Source organism: Macaca thibetana, chromosome X (assembly GCF_024542745.1).
Source record: "Macaca thibetana thibetana isolate TM-01 chromosome X, ASM2454274v1, whole genome shotgun sequence".
Taxonomy (NCBI): Eukaryota; Metazoa; Chordata; class Mammalia; order Primates; family Cercopithecidae; genus Macaca; species Macaca thibetana.
The window spans coordinates 45,617,482-45,641,857 of NC_065598.1; the positions used below are offsets into that span (position 1 = coordinate 45,617,482).

The 24,376-nt window shown below is 39.1% G+C and overlaps 1 protein-coding gene and 1 pseudogene across 1 annotated transcript in view; one reads left to right on the top strand and one right to left on the bottom strand.

Moving 5' to 3' along the window:
• The window catches only part of SLC9A7 (solute carrier family 9 member A7), a 1,149,612-nt gene that overhangs the window by 359,002 nt on the left and 766,234 nt on the right, over positions 1 to 24,376 (bottom strand). The window lies entirely within an intron of this gene.
• LOC126945622 (keratin, type I cytoskeletal 18-like) lies at positions 9,402 to 10,688 on the top strand (annotated as a pseudogene).

The window sequence follows — 24,376 nt, forward strand, 5'->3', positions numbered from 1 at the left end:
CTGACATTTGTTCCATCAATGTTCCCATCTGCCCACATGCCAAAATTTAGCTGCATGGATTGATGGAGTCTTTAACACTCTGACTCCAAATGAGTTTTCCAGCCTCACTTTCTGCTTCTTCCTTAGGGTATATAAGCCTTTATAAATGATTTTTTAAAAACATTCAGTAAATTATCAGCTATTATATCTTTAAATATTGTGTCTATACTGTTATTTCTCTTTTCTTCTTCTGAGACTTCAATTAAATGTAAACAAATATTATTACGGAGTTCTCGATGTCATTTATTCTCTCTTCTGTATTTTCTATCCTTTTTTTCTCTCCATATTTCAATTTGAATATTTTCTGATTTACCTTCTAGTTCACTAAATCTCCCTTCATCTGGAATGCTTATACATGGCTGGTGAGAATGTAAATTAGTACAACCTCTATGGAAAACAGTTTGGAGATTTCTTCTATAACTAAAAGTAGATCTACTATTTGATCCAGCAATCCCACTACTGGGTATCTACCCCCCCCAAAAAAGAAGTCACTATATCAAAAAAGACACCACAAAAAAGACATCACTGCATGTTTATTGCAGTACAATTCACAATTGTGGACGTTGTATTTGCAAAACTGTTGTAAGAAGTAATTTGAAGTCGAAATGAATGTTATTGTCCTCCAGAGAGGATTTATGCTTGATTCCATCAAGTGCTTGTTGGCACTAGCAATAGGGAATAGCTTCAATTCAAGTCTAGTGATTGGGGTAATGATTCAAAGCTGAGCTAAAGTCTGAAAAATGAATATCTTCTTTAGGTCCCCTTTAGGGACCCTAAAGGAGACTCCAATCCCTGTCTACCCAGCCCTGCGAAGCTGCTAATAATGTTATTCAATGTCTCAACTACTTAGTCTTCTCCTGAAATGAGAAAACACCCCAAGAGAAAACAAGGTCCCAGTGACGGTCTTACTTTCTGGAACCTCTGCTTTCACCCCATCTTGGCACTGTAATTTTTCACTTTTTTTTTTTAGTTTTCTGATGCCTTTATGAAGATGGTTTTTATATTTTGTCCAGCTTTGTTAATTGTCATGAATGGGAGGGTTGGTTTGACTTTTCTAGTCCCTGATTATCTGAACTGCAGTGAAATCATATCATTTTAAAAACTGCTGGCTTTCATTATAGAGAATTTCACAGATGTCTCACCCTCCAAAAATCTACAGTGCAAACTGGAAATTGCTGACAACTTTGTCATGTAAACGATACAATTCAGCCCATCTTGAAACAATATAAACAAATAAATTTACGCATAAGCAAACTAGTTACAGTGCACCAAGATTTCCACTAACCCTCATTTTGCTCATAGCACAGGCTTCCTTATTCCCTAGTTATATTAACCTTATCTTACAGCTTTGTTTAATGAAGCATTATAGTATTTTGCCATGTTGGTTACTAGTAACCCACTGCCCACAATATTTAAACCTCAGGATCCAGTTTACAAAATGTAAACACAAGGAGGGGAGGTGGATATACAGCAAATTGAGATTTTGTCAGTGGTCACTGGTCCCAAATGGAGTGTAGGTCATTCTGTTTCAAGGGATTCTTAGGCTATGAAGATATTGGTAGAATGTGGAAGATGTACAACAATTAATCTTCTTTAAAAGTACATTTAAATCTGAGTTAGCAAAATGGATTAAGGACTTAAACCTAAGACCTGAAACTATAAAAATTCTAGAAGATAACATTGGAAAACCCCTTTTAGACACTGGCTTAGGCAAGGATTTCATGACCAAAAACCCAAAAGCAAATGCAATAAAAACAAAGATAAATAGCTGGGATCTAATTGAACTAAAGAGCTTTTGCACGGCAAAAGGAACAGTCAGCAGAGTAAACAGACAACCCACAGAGTGGGAGAAAATCTTCACAATCAATACATCTGACAAAGGATTAATATCCAGAATCTACCGCAAACTCAAACAAACCAGTAAGAAAAAAACAAACAATCCCATGAAAAAATGGGCTAAGGACATGAATAGACAATTCTCAAAAGAAGATATACAAATGGTCAACAAACATAAGAAAAAATGCTCAACATCACTAACGACCAGGGAAATGCAAACCAAAACCACAATGCAATACCACCTTACTCATGCAAGAATGGCCATAATCAAAGAATTAAAAAACACTTGATGTTGGTGTGGATGTGGTCAACAGGGAACACTTCTACACTGCTGGTGGGAATGTAAACTAGCACAGCAGCTATGGAAAACAGTGTGGAGATTCCTTAAAGAGCTAAAAGTAGAACTACCGTTTGATCCGGCAATCCCACTACTGAGTATCTACCCAGAGGAAAAGAAGTCATTACTTGAAAAAGATACTTGCACACACTCGTGTTTATAGCTGCACAATTCACAACTACAAAATCGTGGAACCAACCAAAATGCCCATCAATCAACGGTAAATAAAGAAACTGTGAGAGAGAGAGAGAGATATATATATATGTGCACAATGGAATACTACTCAGCCATAAAGAGGAATGAATTAACAGCATTTGCAATGATCTGGATGAGACTGGAGACTGGAGACTATTATTCTAAGTAAAGTAACTCAGGAATGCAAAATCAAACATCGTATGTTCTCACCAATATGCGGGAGCTAAGCTATGAGGACACAAAGACGTAAGAATGATACAATGGACTTCGGGGACTTAGGGGGAAGAGTGGGAGGGGGCGAGGGATAAAAGACTACAAATACACTGCAGTGTATACTGCTCGGGTGGTGGGTGCACCAGGATCTCACAAATCATCATTAAAATACTTACTCATGTAACCAAATACCACTTGTACCCCAATAACTTATGGAAAACTTCAAATAAAATGAATATGAGTTAAAATAATAGTTTGAAATCTAGAATGGGAAATAAAGCCATCAGTGGAAATACCAGAAAGATTGCTAAATTTGGAGGTCAATATCTGAAATGGTTTTTCCTCTAGATAGATACTAGTTTTTTAGTATAAATAATTTATAAGTACTTAAAATCATATTTGGTTTAAATTTTAAAATATTTCTGAAAGTGCATTTGGATTATTTTATTTTACTATCATTCAGTTTCCTCGTAAACAGTTATGATCAATATTATATGATAATACATGAGACAATATTTTTTAAAGAAAAACTATCTTACCTCTCAAGTTAGTTTTTCTCTCTTTCCCATCAGAATCAAACTCAAAACTTCAAGACTACTATACTATTCTCCTACTTAAAAACAAACAAACAAACAAAAAACACAATAACTTTTTCATGAAGGGGGAGGGAAGCAACATGCCCCATCACATTAAATCTTTCTTATTGATGCTTCCCTTAATCTACAGTTGCACCAGCCCATCAAAAATCAATTATGGATCTCCCCAACAGTTCTCACACTTGTGCTCTTGAGAGCTCCTAGAGAAAAATCTTACAACACACAAATATTTGCAACTGGAAATTCAAGACCTCTAACCTCAGCTGGATCATCAACTCTTTCTCCCACAGCAGTGATTTCAAACTTTCACCAATCTTATTAAACCTTCAACCCACAACCTTAACTCTCAGCAGACAACTTTTCCTCAACTTCACATCAGAAACTTAAGCTATCCCCCAAGTAACAGCAATTTTTTACCCCAGGGTTTTTTATCATTTTTTTTTAATGTTTTTATTGTGGAAACTTTTAAACATACACAAAACTTGAGGGGATGGTATAATGAACCCTCATGTATGTATCATCCAGCTTCAATAATTATCAACTCATAGCCAGTATTGTTTCATTGCTCACACCGATTGCAGTTTTTATTTTTTTTTATTTTTAACTGCCTTTTTAATCATTCTTTCTTACTTTCCTCCCATCATTTGTCTCAGTCCACTTTGTGTTGATATAAAAGAATACCTGAGACTGGGTAATTTATTTTAAAAAAGAGAGATTTATTTAGCTCGTAGTTCTGCAAGCTGAGAAGTTCAAGGACGTGGTCCTAGCTTCTGGTGAGGGCTTTTGTGCTGCATTACAACATGGTGGAGGAGGTAAAGAGGTCCAACCAAGAGGAAAAACATTGCCTTATAACGACTTGCTCTCTCAGGAACTAATGTATTCCCTCAAGAACTAATCTAGTTTTGCATTAGTGAGAACTCACTACTGGGAGAACAGCATCAAGCTATTCATGAGGGATCCAGTCCTATGACCCAAATACCTCTCACGAGGCCTCATCTCCCAACACCACTACATGGGGGATCAAATTTCAACATGAGTTTAGATGGGGACAACAGACCATATCCAAACCACAGCATCACTGTAAAAGAAGTTTCCTTTCTGAGGTTATTCTCTGTATCAAGAGCTGGATGCTATCCCTTCCAGCCTCTTGAAACATTTGTTCTATTTAAAACACTCCCTGTATATTAAGTGATTTCAGTCAGTATTTAAATACTAATTTATTTTTGTTTTAGGAATGCTGTGTGCTCTCTCTCTCTCTCTCCTGTATACCTTTTTGGCTAATATCCCATTTTTCACCTTCCATTTTTAGCCAAGAATCTAGAAAAGGTATTCCACACTCACTGTTTCTGTTGTATTGTTCCCACCCACACCTCAATTCAAGCAGAAGGGTTTCCAGCCACACCACGCTGCTGAAACTGCTCTTACTGAGTTCAGTGATGCTAACTCATTTCGGTAAGCCTTCTCAACTTATGTCCGGTGACTTGTGAAACATTTGACATTGTTCCCTCTCTGTGACTAGCAAAGCTTCCTTGAACCCTTTCTTCTCCTTGATCCCATGAGTACACTTTCTCCTGTATTGCCTCCTACATTGCTGGCCTCTCCTTTCTCAGTTTCCTTCGCTGACTCTTTGTTTCTTTCATGTGGGTGTTCCCTGGGATCTTTCCTTGGTTCTCTTTGCTTCTCATTTACACTATTTTGGAGCGATCTAACCCACTGCCTGTGTCATCACCATCTGTATAGTTTTTTTCAAACATTTGGAATCAAATGCAATAATGACACACTAGGACCAACAATTTTTTAATTAAAAGATACATTTCTATTTGTAAAATGAAAAAAATGCGTAATTATTACCAATGAGATACTGACAATAGTTTCATAACAGAGAAAGTGATGACATTTGTAACCTTTCCTTGCCATATCTCTATCTCACTGAATGTTGAATAGCTTGAGTTTTAGGCAAAATACCATATTTATCTGCTGCTTCTTCTTCCTCCTTTTATACTTATTTAGAAGGTCCTAATTCACAATTTTGAGATGTAGAAATGACGTCATGTGTTTGTTGCATTTACCTGTTTTGATACTGGATTAAAGATAGACCAAAAAATTATGAAGAGGATTCTAACTAAAAATTAATGTTTTGTCAGATGCTAAGCTGAATCACATATCAGAAAAATTTAGAGGGATGAATGTTTTAGCTTGGGAAGCAGCATTAAATATATTACTGATCTGTTCTTTCGTCATATTCCTCTCTGAACATATTTCATCATATTCAGATGCAGTACTTGGAGGTGATTTAAAAATATGCTCCATGATACGTCAATGACTAGTTTTTTAACAAGTGAAGAAAATCACCCAGTGTTGGGAAAGAGTCAACTCTTGGAATTGAAAATTTTACATCACAGTTTAGTCATCATAAGACATCCTATCTTATCATCACTGGAAAACCGTGACTCTTGGTCCTAACAATTACATTGTTGTAATTGTTGAGTATATTTCTAAGTAATTCAACTTGAATAAGCCACTTAGAATCAGAGACTTAGTCTTTACTGGCATTATTTGTGATGAAGAGATTATTATCTCAACAATCATTTCGAATTGTCATGTGACCAACTTCCCCCAACAGCCAGTTTAATTGAAAGTGGAAAAGTAGGCTTGAAATGATACATGTCCAGTGACCACATTTGAGCTGTCTTCACATTCTTCACTGAGAGGGGAGTGTTGTTATTCCTAATTTATAGATGATACAACCGAGATTTAAAGAGGTTAACTGACTATGCCATTGATTACACAGTAGCAAACTGGAACTTGACCCTCATCATTCTGACTCTAAGTGTTAATCTTTACCAATGTCCTATGCAGTCTCCCATGAGAGTCCCACTGCATGTAGCCAGAGTTCTTTTCTTATTTTCTTTTTCTGAGACGAGTTTTCACTCTGTCACCCAGGCTAGAGTGCAGTGGTGCGATCATAGCTCACTGCACCCCCAACCTCCTGGGCTCAAGCAATCCTCCCACCTCAGTCTCCCAAGTAACTGGGACTACAGACATGCACCACAACAGTTGGCTAACTAAAAAAATATTTTTCCAGGCACAGTGGCTCACACCTGTAATCCCAGCACTTTCGGAGGCCAAGGAGGGCGGATCACGAGGTCAGGAGATCAAGACCATCCTGGCTAACACGGTGAAACCCCCTCTCTACTGAAAATACAAAAACTTAGCCGGGCGTGGCAGCGTGCGCCTGTAGTCCCAGCTACTCGGGAGGCTGAGGCAGGAGAATGGCATGAACCCAGGAGGCAGAGCTTGCAATGAGCCAAGATCGTGCCACTGAACTCCAGCCTGGGTGACAGAGCAAGACTCTGTCTCAAAAAAAAAAAGACTTTTTTTTTTTGTAGAGACAAGGTCTCACTGTGTTGCCTAGGCTGATCTCGCACTTCTGGGCTCAAGTGATACCCCTGCCTTGGCCTCCCAAAGTGTTGGGATTATAGACATGAGCCACTGTTCCCAGGCAGAGTTATTTTCTAAAACTCAAATAGAGCTGTCCCTTTCTTCTGGCTAAAATCTCTCCATATCTCTCCATAGCCCTAGGGAAAGTACAAACTCCCCCTCATTCATGTAAAGTGCCTCTAAGTCTGAATCTTGCTTCTTTCTCTGTTCTAATTACTATGGTTGCATAACAACGCTCCAAAACCTAGTAGCATAAAACAACCATTTATTATGTTTACGAATTCTTTTGGTCAAGAATTCAGATAGGATGCAGACACAGAGAAGAAGGCTCGTCTCTGCTCCACGCAGCATCAGCTAAGGCAGCTTGAAGGCTGGGGACTGGAATCATCTGAGGCTTGTTCACTCACACATCTGGTGGTTGATGCTGGAAGACTCCAACAGCTGAAGTTAAAATAGCTGGGATTTCTCAAGCTCCTCTCTGTCTTTCTCTCTTCTCAAGCTCTCTCTCTCTCTCTCTCTCTCTCTCTCTTTTTCTCTCTCTCTCTGTCTGTCTCTCTCATCTCTCAGTGTGATCTCTCCAGCATGGCAGCACCAGAGCTCCAAGGTGTGTATAGCTAGGAAGAGAGCCAGGCAGACACTTTGGTAACCTAACCTCTGAAGTCACATAGAGTCAGTTCTGTGTATCTTTCATTAGAAGTGAATCACTAAAGCTGGCCCAATATTCAAGAGGATTCTATGATCCTGTATGGGAAAGAGATGGTAATCAAATAGTCTCACAAATATATAATAAAGTACTGTGATACAAGGAGTAGTGACAGCATAGATCAGGATACCTGAACTGGTATCCTGTTCAGGGATCCATGGCCCAAGGAAAGTGGGATTTGAGCTGGTCCACCCACCTATCTGTCTCTCCTATGGGCATCCAAAATAGCTTTATGTGTGTGTAGCATGACTCTGATGATTATTTCCTCTAACTATTCATATTTGAGGACAAAGACTATGTCTTATTCATCTTGATATCCCCTACATCTAGTACAGTGACTGGCATGTAAGCACATTCAATATTTGTTAAGAAGAAGAAAGTATTTTGGGAAATAAGAGTGACATTTGAAAGAACTTTCTTTCCATTTAAGTATGTAGGGAAAATCTCCCATGTTTCCCATTTTTGTGACAAGATCTTAGAAAGTGTGCTAACTCTACTTGGAATGGTTTTTCTTGACTAACCAAGGAAGGAGTGTTTGCTTTCTTCCTGGTTGAACTGGCCTTAGCAAAATAGGCAAAGTTTGTTTTTCATGTTCTCAGTCTTTCCTTTGTCTGTCCCTGTGCAATTTTAAAGCATGGCTCCAATGTTTTCTGGCACTCCTACAACTAAAAGGTGAAATCTATATCCCTTTCCTTTGAATCTGGGATCTGTGACTGCTTAGCCAGTTGAGTATGATAGAAGCAATGTGCGTATTTCTGAGGCTAGGCCTTAAGAAATTGGAAGTTTCTACTTCTTGTCCTTTGAGATTATCACCCTCATTACCCAGCCACCATGCTGTGAGGAAGCCCAAGCCACCTTATGGAGAGCCCAACATGAAGAGGAATCAATAGCCAGTATCAATTTGTCAGCTATATGAGTGAGCCATCTTGGAAGTAGATTCCCTGGGCCAGGTTAAGCCACCCCAGATGGCAACACATGGAGCAAAGACAAACTGTCCCCACTGAGCCCTGCCCAAATTTCAGATTTATAAACAAATGAAATGATTTTTGCCTTTTAATCCATTAAGTCTCTTAGTGGTTTTGTATACAGCAAGAGATAGAACATTCCCCTTCTTTGACCCCTCCTTTTCCCATCTTTTCCTTCCCTGTTAGTTTCACTTGCTTTTTCCCAAATCTGTCACACAATCAACACATACTTTTTACTTCTTGGGAAAGGATTTGTTCAATATTGTTATTCTTTTTATAAGATGAACAACAAAGACTCTATCTTGTTAATTTCCATATGGACTTAGTAGAAGCACAATACATTTTATTTATTTGGATTAGATTGATTTCAGTCACTTTCACCAGTTTTCTATTATTTTTAATAAAAGATGTTCACACCACTCCCTAAACCTACTGAATCAGATGTTCTAGAGTGGAGCCTGGAAAGCTACATTTTTATAAGCTTCCCAGGTAATTTTTACACATACCAAATTTGAAAATCTTGCTCTACTGGTTACTTAAAGGTTGTTTGCTGTTATTAAAAGTCCAATAATAACAGATGTTGGTGAGGCTGCCGAGAAAAGGAAATGATTATATACTGTTGTTGGGAATGTAAATTAGTTCAGCTACTGTGGAAAGCAGTTTGGAAATTCCCCAAAGAACTTAAAACAGCTACTGTTTGACCTAGCAGTCCCATTACTTGGTATATACCCCAAAGAAAATCAAGCTTTCTACCATAAAGACACATGTATTTGTATGTACATTGCAGCATTATTCACAATAGCAAAGACATGGAGCCACCTTATGGAGCCCATCAGTGGTGGATTGGATTAAGAAAATGTGGTACATATATACCATGGAATATTATGCAGTCATGAAAAAGAATGAGATCATGTCCTTTGCAGCAACATGGATGCAGCTGAAGGCCATAATCCTCAGCAAATTAACTCAGGAACAGAAAACCAAATATCACATGTTCTCACTTATAAGTGGGAGCTAAACATTGGTTACTCGTGAACATAAAGATGGAAACAATGGGTCATCGACAAAGCCTAAGTCCTGTCCTCTCACTCTCCTCCCCGGTTAGCATGAGCTTCACCACTTGCTCCACCTTCACCAACTACCGGTCCTGGGGCTCTGTCCAGGTGCCCAGCTATGGCACCCAGCCAGTCAGCAGTGCAGGCAGCCTCTATGCAGGCGTGGGGGGCTCTGGTTCCCGAATCTCCGTGTCCCGCTCCACCAGCTTCCGGGGGAGCATGAGGTCCAGGGGCCTGGCCACGGGGATGGCCGGGGGTCTAGCAGGAATGGGAGGCATCCAGAACGAGAAGGAGACCATGCAAAGCCTGAAAGACTGCCTGGCCTCCTACCTGGACAGGATGAGGGGCCTGGAGACCGAGAATCGGAAGCTGGAGAGCAAAATCCAGGAGCACCTGGAGAAGAAGGAACCCCAGGTCAGAGACTGGAGCCATTATGTCAAGACCATGGAGGACCTGAGGGCTCAGCTCTTCACAAATACGGTGGACAGTATGGACAATGCCCGTCTTGCTGCTGATGGCTTTAGAGTTAAGTATGAGACAGAGCTGGCCATGCACCAGTCTGTGGAGAGCGACATCCGTGGGCTCCGCAAGGTCATTGATGACACCAATGTCACTCAGCTGCAGCTGGAGACAGAGATCGAGGCTCTCAAGGAGGAGCTGCTCTTCATGAAGAAGAACAACGAAGAGGAAGTGAAAGTCCTACAAGCCCAGATTGCCAGCTCTGGGTTGACCGTGCAGGTAGATGCTCCCAAATCTCAGGACCTTGCCAAGATCATGGCAGACGTCCGGGCCCAATACGACGTGCTGGCTTGGAAGAACTGAGAGGAACTGGACAAGTACTGGTCTCAGCAGATTGAGGAGAGCACCACACAGTCCGCCAAGGTTGGAGCTGCTGAGATGATGCTCACAGAGCTGAGACGTACAGTCCAGTCCTCAGAGATCGACCTGGACTCCATGAGAAATCTGCAGGCCAGCTTGGAGAACAGCCTGAGGGAGGTGGAGGCCCGCTACGCCCTGCAGAAGGAGCAGCTCAACGGGATCCTGCTGCACCTGGAGTCTGAGCCGGCGCAGACCAGGGCAGAGGGACGGCGCTAGGTCCAGGAATAGGTGGCCCTGCTGAACATCAAAGTCAAGCTGGAGGCTGAGATCACCACCTACTGCCGCCTGCTGGAAGATGGCAAGAACTTCAACCTTGGTGATGCCCTGGACAGCAACTCCATCCAAACCATCCAAAAGACCACCGCCCGCCAGATAGTGGATGGCAAAGTGGTGTCTGAGACCAACCACACCAAAGTTCTGAGATATTAAGCCAGCAGAAGCAGGGGACCCTTTGGAGAGTAGGAGGACAATAAAAAGTTCAGAGGTTAAAAAAAAGATAGGAACAATGGACACTGTAGGCTACTAGAGTGGGAGAGAGGGAGAGGAACATAAGTCGAAAAACTACTTATTAGGTCCTGTGCTCACTACTTGGGTGATGGGATCATTCATACTCCCAACTCAGCATCATGCAATATACCCATGTAACAAACTTGCACAGGTACCTTCTGTATCTAAAATAAAAGTTGGAATTATAAAAAATAAAGTTCTTTGGGAAAAAAGATTATTGTGAAATTTAAATTTTAAAAAACTATAAATGCTATAAAGCATTAAGTGTGAAGCCTGACATATTATAAGAGGTCAATAAAGGTCTGCTTTTACTATCATCACCAACATCATCGTTGTTTTAAATTTTTTAATTTTTTTAAAGGCAGAGTCTCACTTTGTCACCCAGGCTGGAGTGCAGTGGCATGATCTTAACTCACTGCAGCCCCAAACTCCTGGACTCAAGCCGTCTTCTTACCTCAGGCTCCTGAATAGCTGGGATTATAGGCAAGAGCCATCGCACCCAGGCATCATTGTTATTTTCAAAGATTATCTTTGGGAGAGTTTGGGAGATATCATACTGACATGTCTTTGAGAGCAAGCAAGTTGTATGCTGGTTTGCGTATTAAATCAGGTAGGCAGTTGTTGCCTACAGAATGCTCTTGGCTCCAGGTGTCAGATGGAGGATTGCAGTTACTTACAGGAGATCAGAGTAAGTTTAAGCAAAACATTCTTCAGTATTTACCCACCTGGCTCAGGTACACACATGCACATGCAAGAGACAGGACATAATGGCTCATCTGGTACATGTTCTGGCAATTGGAGTAAATCACTGAATCTGAGCCTCTTTAGAACACCCCCAACTGGGGATCTTCATATATTTGGAAGAAGATGCCTACAAGGAAATCCTAGTAAACATTTGGCCAAATTCCCCTGATTTCTTCTGGGAATATTAGGGGCTTGACATCCTACTTCGATATTGGAGCAGATGTACTGGCTTATGGGCTGAAAGTTTGAAAAGAGATTTGGACAGGCTGACTGAAAATCAGCCACAGTTTTTAAGAAAAGTCAGCACACTCTGCAATTTATTTTTCTTTGGATGTGGCTTTTATGAGCATCTGTTTAAGTGGAAAAGATTCGGTCTAGATTATTAAATCTCGATTAGACTGAATGCTTAGAGAACAGGGTATTTTGACATCGAAATTTATTGATTTACTTATGATTAAAAACATCCCATTCTCTTTCAACCCTTGTTATTAAAAAATAACAACACTCTAGAGTATTCTGTCTTAATAAGAATAGTGTAGCAAATAGTCTGAATCTGTGTGAATTACTTAACCTCTCTGTGCCTCAGTTTCCTTATATTTTTTTAAAAGGAAGAATAATAGTAACTCGAAAGATTGTTGGAGATGAAATTAGTTAATATATGAACGTGCGTAGAACACTTTTTGGCACACAGTAAGCACAAGGTAAGTGTTAGCTATTTTATTATTGTTTTTGTTATTAATTATTGTTATTTGTAAAGAAATTATGTCACTAGGCAACTTTTCTTTTGGTACAGACCTATAGCTAAAGATGTCACTGGAAGAACTATGGAAATCAGGTTGATGCAAGGAAAACTCGACTATTCCCTAGGAGTGAGATAAGGATCTTTTTTTGTTCACCTCTAAATCTTCATAATCTTGCATCATGCCTGATCTGGCACACGATCATGTGCTCAATAAACCATTGAATAAATGATGGTTCCTAAAAGGTGGACACTCGTCGTTTTTCTTGTCTTCTGAACCTCTGCTTAGAGCTTGAGTGTGGCCAGAGGGATCTTTCATGATTATCATTAATTAGATTCTGTGTCATTGAATGTGACTATTTTCTTTCTTTTTTTGATAAGGCAACAACATTTATTATTTTTTGTCTCCCCCCCCAGCTTTATTAAGGTGTACTTGACGAATAAAAATAGTACATACTGACAGTGTCCAACATGATGTTTTGATAGACGTATACATTGTGAACTGACTAAGTCAAGCTCACCAACGTGATCTGTCATCTCACTCATCATTTTTCATTTCTTATTTCTTGTTGGAGGAACTTGGTGGAAGTAAAGAGGAGAGAAGTGGAACCAGAAACCAAGAAAGAGGTGAAACAGCTCACTGCAAACTTTGTAGTCTAAAGACTTTTGATTTATCTTTGAAGTGTATTTAAATGATAAAAAGAAAACATCTCTATTAACCAGAGTGTGATTACAGGGACTAAATGTATAAAAGATAATAATCCCCCGCCCCCCTCCACCTCTCCTTTCTGGGAAAGAGTGTAGGCGTGTAATTGCAACACTCAAATATCATCCAGCTTAATGTTTTGCTGTGCTGCAGAGCCCAGGCTCAGTTCTTGGTACAATCTCATTGAACCAAATATCAAACTTGATTACAAGATTGAATCACTGAATGTTCAAAGTACATGAACTTTATTACTTAGTCCACCAAATATGGACATTTTCTATAAGCTGGTTTTTATAAAGAGTTAGTTTGTATCAAATTAGAGATACCATGGAAATGAAGAGCTATGAGTAATAAATCCCTAAAGCCTTTGACAGGAGTAGGAGTTTCCAGTCTGTTCATCTGCCATGCTCCAGATCAGGAATATATGCATTCTGTTTTGTTTTCCTCAGTGCACCACTTGGGGAGATACTTCTGCAGTGTTTATTTAGAAGCTTCAGGCTAGATTCAAACTAAGAAAAAAAATCACTGCTGTGTCCTAACTCACAGTAAAGCTACCTTCCTCCTCCTTCCCCCTTTTAGTCCCACCTTGATCCATATGTACAGATCTTTGTTGAATGTCTTGAGATGTGGGCAGGAGAAGGGGAGATTGTTGGTAAAAATAAAGGACTCTACCAACCGTTCTTTTCAAAGCAGATGGCTTGCAAGGAGCTGAACATAGACTTGCATGTCCAAAAACATTATTCTATAAATTGTCTTTTGAAACTTAGATATCTAAATGAAAATAATAAAACAAAAATTAAGGCAGGAAAAAATACATTTCCTCACCTCCTGATTCAAGAAATCATGAGACATGAAGTATGATTTACTCTAATGGAGTGGGTTATCAGCACAATGAAGAAACCTATGCATCAGTTGGCTTTTGCAATGTAAAAAAAACAAAACAAAACAAAAAAACCCACCTCAAAACATAGTGCTTTAAAACAACCAATTATTTCACTCTTGATTCTACAGGTTGATGGAACAGTTCTTCTGGTCTGGGCAGGCTCTACTAATCTCTGCTGGCAGGTTGGCTGGAGGCTGGATGATCTAGGACAGACTCACATAGTTGGTGTTTGGCAGGGCAGCAACGATGACTCATGATTCAGCAGGCTAGCCCTGGGTTGATCCTAGGGTTCTAAGAGTGTGAGGGAAGAAGCCGCAAACCTTCTTAAGGCCTAGGCTAACAATTATACATCACTTCCGTAATATTACGGCCAAAGCAAGTCACAAGATTCAAAGGATGGGTAAGTAGATCCTATTTCTTGAAGGTAAAAGCTACAGACTATTGTGGCTAATTTTGCTATCTCCAAGAAGAGGTGTACATGTGATACATGGCACTTTAATCACAATTGCGCTAAACAAACCTGCTGCTGGAGTCCGAGCTGTGATGGTGGCAAGAGTGCTGGAAACTGGACTCTAAAGACCAAGGTCCTAGAGAAGATCCTACCATCAATTACTTTCTGACCTTAAATCAGTCCATTCTCCCACTCTGCGTCTCAATCAAATCATTTCTAAAACAAAGGATTGGGTAAGATCATCTCTAAAGTTTCTTTCAGATTTCTAAGGACTAAAAATTTAACATACTCTCAGTTTTCAAAGGCAAGATTTCCTAGTTCTAAGGATTTCAAGGAGATCGTTCAAAATTCTAAAGATTTTTTTCTTTATGTTATGACTCTAATTTGGGGAAAAAAATCACATGCTATGATTACAACCATGTACAAAGTATACTTATGCAAGAACATATTTTAAAAATAATGGTATTGTGGTGGGATTTGGAGCTTTAAAAATTCTTTTAAAAAACTAAAAAAAAATTGTTATTATCTTAACTTTTCAATAAGATGGAGTAAGTGCATTCCGTGCACTCTTCCTAAGAAGAAAATTGTTGCTAGAACAACAGGACCACAATTCTCACAGCTCCCAGGAGGGACAGGGAATTAATTGCTTGTTTGACCTTTTCCATTCTCCAGTAGGCAGCAAAGAGATTGGTGAGAGGGATTCTTGCCTCCATCCCCTTCTCTCCCTGTTACATGCCCTGCCCAGACTCCCCACCAAGAGCATCAGAGTTCTTGCTCAGAGGTGTACATTTAAACCTTGAATTGGAAGTTATTTTCCCTCAAATTGATAAAACTTTCAGGACAGATGCTCTGAGAAGTAAAGAAAAGAGGCAAAATCAAGGATTTGGTTCAGACTATTCATTTCTATTTCAGCCAGGCAATGGTCATCAGTGGCCTCTTATTGCTCTTGATTATATTCAGGCTTATTTTACTTGACCTCGCAGATGAGTTTGACCTTTTTGATCACCCACTTTTTCTTGATGGCCCTGTCTCCCTTAGTTTCTGAAACATCACTCTAACTTCTCCCTCACAGCCGTCTTTTTCATCACCATTCACTCAAATGTTGGTGATAGCTAACCTTTGTTTCTGGTCTCTGATCATCCTACATCGACCCTGAGTGAATTCACTCACTCCCGTAATTTTTCATGACTGTTTACTTTCTGTTGACACCTGGTTATATATCTTTATCACAGACTTCTCTCCTCAACTTCAGACTGCATCCTGGGCAGCTCTACCACAACATCCCACAGGCACCTTAAACTCAACACGTTCCCAAATTTCTATGTGCTCAGCTTAGTGAATTACTATCCACCTAGTCACCCAAGATAGAAAATAGGGAAGCCACTTTCTCTCTTACTCTGCATTCGGAAAACCAGGCCTATTTTCTTTCAGAACTGCTCCCTGCCAATCCTCTGCTCTACTCAAAAGTATTTAATCCCCTGCAGGCTGCATCCTTCTGTTTCTTGTGTCAGCCTGTGGCTAGTTTTATCCAATGAGAAACCCTGCTGCTAGAGACTAGCAAGACTCAAGCATGTGGACTTTTTTTTTAACCAATAATGTTCTGCCACTCTGCTACTGAGTGCCCAGCCCACCAAATCAGAGGTCAACATTAAGCTCTTAACTTGGCACCATTCTCTTGGGGAACCAACCAGTCACTTGGTAACAAGTTGATTACATTTGACCCTTTCCTGTCATGGAGGAGCCACCGTTTGTTGTTACTATTATGGGTGTGGATATGTCTTCTCAAAACCACCATCTATGGGCTTATAGAATGCCTAATTCACCATCATGTTATCACACATAACAATGCTTCTGTCCAAGGGACATATTTTATTACAAAGAAAATACAGTAGTAAACCATGCCATGAAAATTTGCTGATCTTAGCATGCACCCCGTTACTCAGGAGCTGCTGACCTGATTAAATGGTGAAATGGCTTATGGTATCACCTGGGAGGTCACATTCTGTGGAGCTTGTATACATCCCCCAGGATGGAGCACATGCTTTGAACCAGTGATGAATATATGGTATGTCTCTCCCTTATGTAGAATGCATGGGTTCAGGAATTAAGGGGCAGGAATGGGAATGGCTTTTCTCACTATTATATCTAATAATCCACTTGCAGAATTTTCACTTCCTGTCCACAACCTTCAGCTCTACTAGTCTAGAAATCTTTGTTCCCAGAGAAGAAATTTTTTCCACCCAGCCTCGTTATAAACTAGAAGTTGAGGCTCTCACCTGGCATTTGGAGCTCCTTATACCACTGAACCAACAAGCAAAGGAAGGGCGAATTATATTGGTTGAAGTGATTGGTCATGATTAATAATGGGAAATTGGTTTGCTGCTACACAATAAGAGCATAAAGACTATGGCTGAAACCCAGGAGATATATGGGTGCATCTTTTAGTACTTCCATGTCTGATAGTCAAAGTCAATTAAAATCTACAGCAACCCAATTAAGTACAGGACCACCGAAGATTCAGACTTTGTAAGAATAAAGGGTTGGATTACCCCACTGAGCAAAGAATGGCAACCAACATGCTGGTTACAAGGGCAAGAAGAAACAAAACATGTGGTGGAAGAAGAAAGTCATATGTATATACTATGGCCACATGACCAGTTGTAGAACAAGAATTGTAACTACCAGGCATATTTTACTATGTGTGTGTTAATCAACAACCTTTTTCCTACTATTTTGTATAAGGAGTGTTAATAATAAGCACTTGGTAATTTAATTTATAAGTCACCAGACTACAGGGAGCCACACTTGCTATTTACAGGAGGAATTCCATAATGCCTGGAGATCTGGACTTGAGATAGAAAAATGACAAATCAGACTTTGTTCCTCCCCTTGTTGCAGAGAGCTGGTGAGTTGTGTCATGGATAGTTGTCTCATGTCTGGCAAAGACGTGAATTTGTTAGACATGGATATGAGGTAAGAATGAATGCTGAGTAGTGAAATAGATGGACTATGTCAGTGTTGGGCATGTTTGCCATCAGATTTGTTTCATGCCCTTCTCCAGCTCTACTCTGTGTCTTAGGGGCTACATTTCCATTTCCCAGGCTCTCAAGTCATCTGACCTCAACTGAACTTGGCATTGGTAGGAGACTGGAGCACTAGAAGGAGAAAGAACCTAGGGTGCTTTCACCCTTTCTCTCTGATGTCGGCAGATTTTCCAGTTGGGGCTACATCTGTGGCTTTAGCTCTTGCCAGGAAAGCTACTGTACTTTCAGCTTCCTCTGGGCAATCCTGGCTTCAGTAGTGTGGCTGAAGCCCTTGTTTCATCAGTTGAAGGCTGGTGCAAGCTTCTTACTATTGCCAGTCTCTGGAGTCCTTCACTGAGCTCTGTTTCACTCCCAGCTCCTCTCTCACTTGTGTAACCAACTCTCTGCATTAAATCTCCTTACAGATACAATCAAATCTCTGTTCTTTAACACATCTTATGGCTGTTCCCTCCTGTCCACCTCTTACAGCAACTGCCTTACACATATCAGGCTCTCATTACCTTTTACCTGGGCTACTGGTCACACTTTTCAAACTCCATTCTACCATTCCTCCTCCTGCTAAATAACATATGTAGGCTCTATCTCTTTAGTATTCCTTTACTTGTACTTCAAACAAGAATATATTTTAGAAATGTAGGTTCACAAATACAACTGGTCCTTGAACAACATGGGGGTTGGGACACTGACCCCCCTGCACAGTTGAAAATCCAGATATAACTTTTGACTCCCCCAGAACATAACTACTAATAGGCTACTGTTGACTGGAAGCATTACTGATAATACAGTTGATTAACTCACACTTTGTGTTATATGATTGTACCCTGTATTCTTACAGTAAAGTAAGCTAGAGAAAGGAAAATGTTATTAAGAAAATCATAATAAAGAGAAAACATATTTACTGTTCATTAAGTGGAAGTGGATCGTCATGAAAGTCTTCATCTTCATTGTCATCATGTTGAGTAGGCTGAGGAGGAGGAGGAGGAAGAGAAGGAGTTCGTCTTGCTATCTCAGGGATGGCAGAGGTGGAAAAAATCCACATGTAAGTAGACCTGTGCAGCTCAAATCCATGCTGTTAAAGCTCAATTGTAATCTCGTTTCAAAAGCTAAACTGTTTAACAGTATGACCTAGTGAATTATGCCTTCTACTCAGTAGAGAAGGTGTCTTTAAAAACTGTGAAACCAGGAAAGAACACAGACCTACATAGTGGCAGAAATGACATTGGAAGTTCAAAATTCTTTCTTGTCCATCTTTGCTGTAATAGAGGTATTACTAGAATCAATTGGTCTCCCTAGCCTCAGTCTTACTTTTTCTATACTGCTCCAAAACATTGTTACAATGATGGTCAGATCAAATACTTTATTTTAGCTTTTATTTTTTAAATTATGTTTTCTATTTTTAATTTTTGTGGCTACATAGCACGTGTATATACTTATGGGATACATTAGATGTTTTGATACAGGCACACAATGCATAGTAATCATATAATGGAAAATGGGATACCCATCTCCTCAAGAACTTATCCTTTGTGTTACAAACAATCCAATTATACTCTTTCAGTTGTATTAAAATGTACAATTAAATTATTATTGACTATAGTCACCCTACTGTGCATAAAATGCTAGGCTTTATTCATTCGTTCATTCTATTTTTCTGCACTCATTAACCCACGTCTCCCCAAACACCCCCACTACTCTTCCCAGCCTCTGGTAACCATCCTTCTACTCTCTACTTCCATGGGTTCAATTGTTTTGGTTTTTACATCCCATAAATAAGTGAGAATATGCAATGTTTGTCTTTCTGTACCTGGCTTATTTCACTTAACATAATGACCTCCAATTCCATCCATATTGTTGCAAATGACAGGATCTCATTATATTTTATGGTTGAATAGTACTCCATTGTATTTCTTTATCAATTCACCTGTTGATGGACACTTACGTTGCTTCCAAATCTTGGCTATCGTGAACAGAGCTGCAACAAACATGGGAGTGCAGATATCTCTTCAATATACTGATTTCCTTTCTTTTGGATAGATACCCAGCAGTGAGATTGCTGGATTTTATGGTAGCTCAATTTTCAGTTTTTTTGTGGAACCTCCAAACTGTTCTCCATGGTGGTTGTACTAGTTTACATTCCCACCAACAGTGTATGACTGTTCCCTTTTTCCACATACTTGCCAGCATTTAATGCCTGTCTTTTGGATGAGTTATTTTAAATAGGGTGAGATAACATCTCATTGTAGTTTTGATTTGCATTACTCTGATGATCACTGATGTTGAGCACCTTTTCATATGCCTGTTTGCCATCTGTATATCTTCTTTTGAGAAATATCTATTCAAACATTTTCCCCACTTTTTTTTTATCAGATTATTAGATTTTTTCCTATGGAGTTTTTTTGAGCTATTGATATATTCTGGTTATTAATCCTTTGTCAGATGGGTAGTTTGCAAATATTTTCTTTCATTCTGTAGGTTATCTCATCACTTTGTTGATTGCTTCCTTTTATGTGCAGAAGCTTTTTAACTTGTGATCTCATTTATCCATTTTTGCTTTGGTTGCCTGTGCTCGTGGGGTATTGCTCAAGAAATCTTTGCCCAGACCAATATCCTAGGGAGTTTCCCCAATGTTTTCTTATAGTAGTTTCATAGTTTGAGGTCTTTGATTTAAGTCTTTAATCTATTGATTTCATTTTTGTATATGGTGAGAGATGGGGACTGGTTTCATTCTTCTGTATATGGATGTCCAGTTTTCCCAGCATCATGTATTGATTATTGATTATTAATGTCAAAAATTAGTTCACCGTAGGTGTATGGATTTGTTTCTGCATTCTCTATTCTGTTACATTGGTTTATGTGTCTGATTCTATGCCAGTACCATGCTGTTTGGGTTACTATAGCTCTGTAGTATAATTTGAAGTCAGGTAATGTGATTCCTCCAGTTTTGTTCTTTCTGCTTAGGGTAGCTTTGGCTGTATTGAGCCTTTTGTAGTTCCATATAAATTTCAGGATTGTTTTTTCTAGCTATGTGAAGAATGTCTTTGGTATCTTAATAGAGATTGCATTGAATACGTAGATTGTTTTGGGTAGTATGGAATTTTTAACAATATTGATTCTTCCAATCCATGAACATGGAATGTCTTTCAATTTTTTGGTACCTTTTTCAATTTCTTTCATCAGTGTTTTATAGTTTTCATTATAGAGATCTTTCACTTCTGTGGTTAATTCTTAGATATTTAATTTTATGTGTGGCTTTTGTAAATGAGACTACTTAAATTTCTTTTTTAGATTGTTCACTGTTGGCATACAGAAATGCAACTGATTTTTGTATGTTGATTTTGTATCCTTCAACTTTACTGAATTTATCAGTTTGAATAGATTTTTCATAGAGTCTTCAGATTTTTCCAAATTTAAGATCATATCATCTGCAAACAAGAATAATTTGACCTCTTCCTTTCCAATTTGGATGCCTTTTATTTCTTTCTCATGTCTAATTGCTCTAGCTAGGACTTCCAGCACTATGTTAAATAACAGTGGTGAAAGTGGGTGTTCACTACATCCTTGTAGTGTTCCAAATATTAGAGGAAAGACTTTCAGTTTTTGCCCATTCAGTATGATGCTAGCCATGGGTCTGTTTTATATGGTTTTTATTATGTTGAGGTATGTTTGTTTTATACCTAGTTTTTTGAGGGTTTTTATCATGAAGAGTTGTTGAATTTTATCAAATGCTTTTTTAGCATCAATTGAAATAATCATATGATTTTTGTTCTTCATTCTGTTGGTATGATGTATCTCATTGATGGATTTGCCTATGTTGAACGATCCTTGCATCCCAGGGATAAATCCCACTTGGTCATGAAGAATGATCTTTCTAATGTATTGTTGAATTCAGTTTACTAATATTTTGTTGAGGAGTTTTGCATCAGTGTTCATCACAGATATTGGCCTGTAGTTTCCTTTTTTTTTTATGTGTCTTTGTCTGGTTTTGATATCGGGGTGATACTGGCCTCATAGAGTAAGTTTGGGTATTTCCTTCTCTATTTTTTTGGAATAGTTTGAATAGGATTGGTACTAGTTCTTCTTTAAATGTTTGGTAATGTCTCTTTTTTCATTTCCAATTTTATATATTTGGATCTTCTCTCTTTTGTTCTTAGTCTGAATAAAGGTATGTCAATTTTGTTTAACCTTTAAAAACAAGCTCAAGCTTTTGTATTGTTTTCTTTATTTCAAGTTCATTCATTTCTGTCTAGTTTTTATTATTTCTTTTCTCCTACTAATTTTGAGTTTGTTTTGCTCTTGCTTTTCTAGTTCTTTGGGATGCGTCATCAGATTTTTCACTGACATTTTTTTCCTCTTTTTTGATGTGGGGACTTATAACTATGAACTTCTCTCTTAGTACTACTTTTGCTGTATCCCATAAGTTTTGGTATGCTGTCTTTCTATTAACATTTGTTTAAAATTTTTTCAAATTCCTTCTTAATTTCTTCATTGACCCACTGCTCATTCAGGAGCATATTGTTTAATTTCCATAAATTTGTATAGTTTTCAAAATTTCTCTTGTTATTAATGCCTAGTTTTATTTCCTTGTATTCAGAGAAGATGCTTGGTATTATTTCAATTTTTTGTAATGCTTTAAGACTTGTTTTGTGACATAACATATGATCTATTCTTGAGAATCATCCATGTGCTGAGGAAAAGAATGTGTTTTCTGCAGCCATTGGATGAAATGTTCTGTAAATATCTATTAGATTCATTTAATCTATAGTGCAGGTTAAGTCTGATGCTTCTTTATTGATTTTCTGTCCAATGTAAGAACTGTTCAATGCTGAAAGTGGGGTTTGAATTCTCTAGCTGCTATTGTATTGGGGCCTATCTCTCTCTTTAGCTCTAATAATATTTTATTTATATATCTGAGTGCTCCAGTGTTGGGTACATGTATATTTAAAATTGTTATATCCCTTTTCTGAATTGACCTATTTATCATTATATAATGACCTTCTTTTTCTCTTGTAATAGTTTTTGTCATGAAATCTATTTTGTCTGATGTAAGTATAGCTATTCCTACTCCTTTTTTGGTTTCCATTGGCATGGAATATCTTTTGCAATTCCTTTATTTTCAGTCCACTTGTGTCTTTATAGGTGAAGTGTGTTTCTTATAGGCAGCAGATCAATAGGTCTTGTTTTTTCATCCATTCAACCACTACATGTCTTTTGATTGAAGAGTTTAGTCCACTTACATCCAATTTTACTAGTAGCAAGTAAAGACTCCTGCCATTTTGTTATTTGCTTTCTGGTTGTTTTTGGTCTTTTCTTCCTTCTTGTTTTCCTTTTAGCAAAGGTGGTTTTCTCTGATGATATGATTTAGTTTCTTGTTTTTTTTATTTTTTGTGTACCCATTTTGTGATTCTTGAACTCCTCAAATCAGGGTCCCCAAGAGCCTGCTTGGTGGCAAAACTTGTACCTAAGGTGCAAGACAGAGTCCCCTTTTCCCTCTGCTTGTCTCAAGCAGTGGGAGCCTTGATCTGTAGCCACCATAACTGGGAATGTGCTGAGTCTCACCTGCCTGCAAATCTGAGTCTCATCCAAAGCCCTCAACATAGTACTTTGGTGTCACTGCTGTTTATTCAGGACCCAAGTGCTCTTCTGTTAACAGGTGATGAATCCTGCCAGGACTGGGCCCTTCCCTTAAGGAAGCAGGTTCCCTTCTGGCCCAGAGTGTGTCTAGAAATGTTATCCAGGAGCTAGGGCCTGGAAAGAGGGCCTCACGACTCTGACTAGTGCCCTATCCTGCTGTGACTAAGCTGGTATCCAACATGCAAGGGAAAGTCCTCCCCTGTCTCTCCTCTCCTCTCCTCAAGTGGAAAGAAGGAGTCTCTTTTGTAGCTATGAGATGTGCAGCCTGGGGTTAGGAGAGGGGTGATGCCAACACTTTCTTTGCTGCCCTTGCTGGTGTCTCAGTAGGTCATCTTCTTTCCCTGCCCCTCCCCGACCCATCCATTGTCTCTGGGCCCAATTCAGCCCTAGGACTCACTTTGATGTAGCAGTTATTGTGGCCTAGACTGCCTTTCAAGTTTATTTGGGGCCCCAGAACACTTAAGCCCACAGTGGCAAGTTTTGCCAGAACTCAAGTTCCCGTCACTGGGATCAGCAATTGCCTCTGGCTAGGGCTGGTTTAAATGTTCCCTTTGTGGGTGGGCATCAGCTGAGTTTAGTCAGGTTTTGCTTTCTGCTATAACAAGGGCAGCACTGAGTTCAATACCTCACAATTGGCGGCTGTCCCTCTCTCCCCAGGGCACAGAACCATTCTCCCCACCACACCACTGCTGCTGGGGAATGGGAGAGGAGTGGCACCAGTGATTCAAGACTGTTTTTCCTACCTCTTTGGCACCTCTTTCAGTGACATGAAGTGAAACCCAGGTACTGTGAGTGTTCACGTGACTTTTGATTCTTACGAAAGTGCTTTATTTGTGTAGATAGCTGTTAAATTGGTGTCCCTGTGGGGAGATCAGTGGAGACTTCTATTCAGCCATCTTGCTTCAGTCCTCCAGATAGTTTATTTTTCTCACAGTACCATCTTTGGATGCTCATTATGAATATTTTTGAGAATCCAGCATAATACAAAGGAAAAAAACCATCATCTATAATTCCACAACTCCAAAATAATCACTGTTAGCAGATCACAAAATTGGGATCCTACTGTCAATCTCACTTTTTAACTGAACTGTTATTGTGATATTAATTGATTCATATGCAGTTGTAAGAAAAAATACAATAATCTTTGTGTACTTTATTAAGTTTCATCCAATGATAATATTTTACAAAACAAAGTATAATAACACAACCAAGATATTGACAGTGATACAATGTAGTCCTGATTCAATTTTCTCCACTTCTGGTAGCCATTTGTGTGTGTGTGTGTGTGTGTGTGTGGGTGTGTGTGTGTGTGTGGTGTTTCTATGTATTAGAAACATGAATTAATATTAGTATTACATTCTACACAATTATATCATCTATGTAGTTTCATGTATCCACCACTGCTGTCAAGA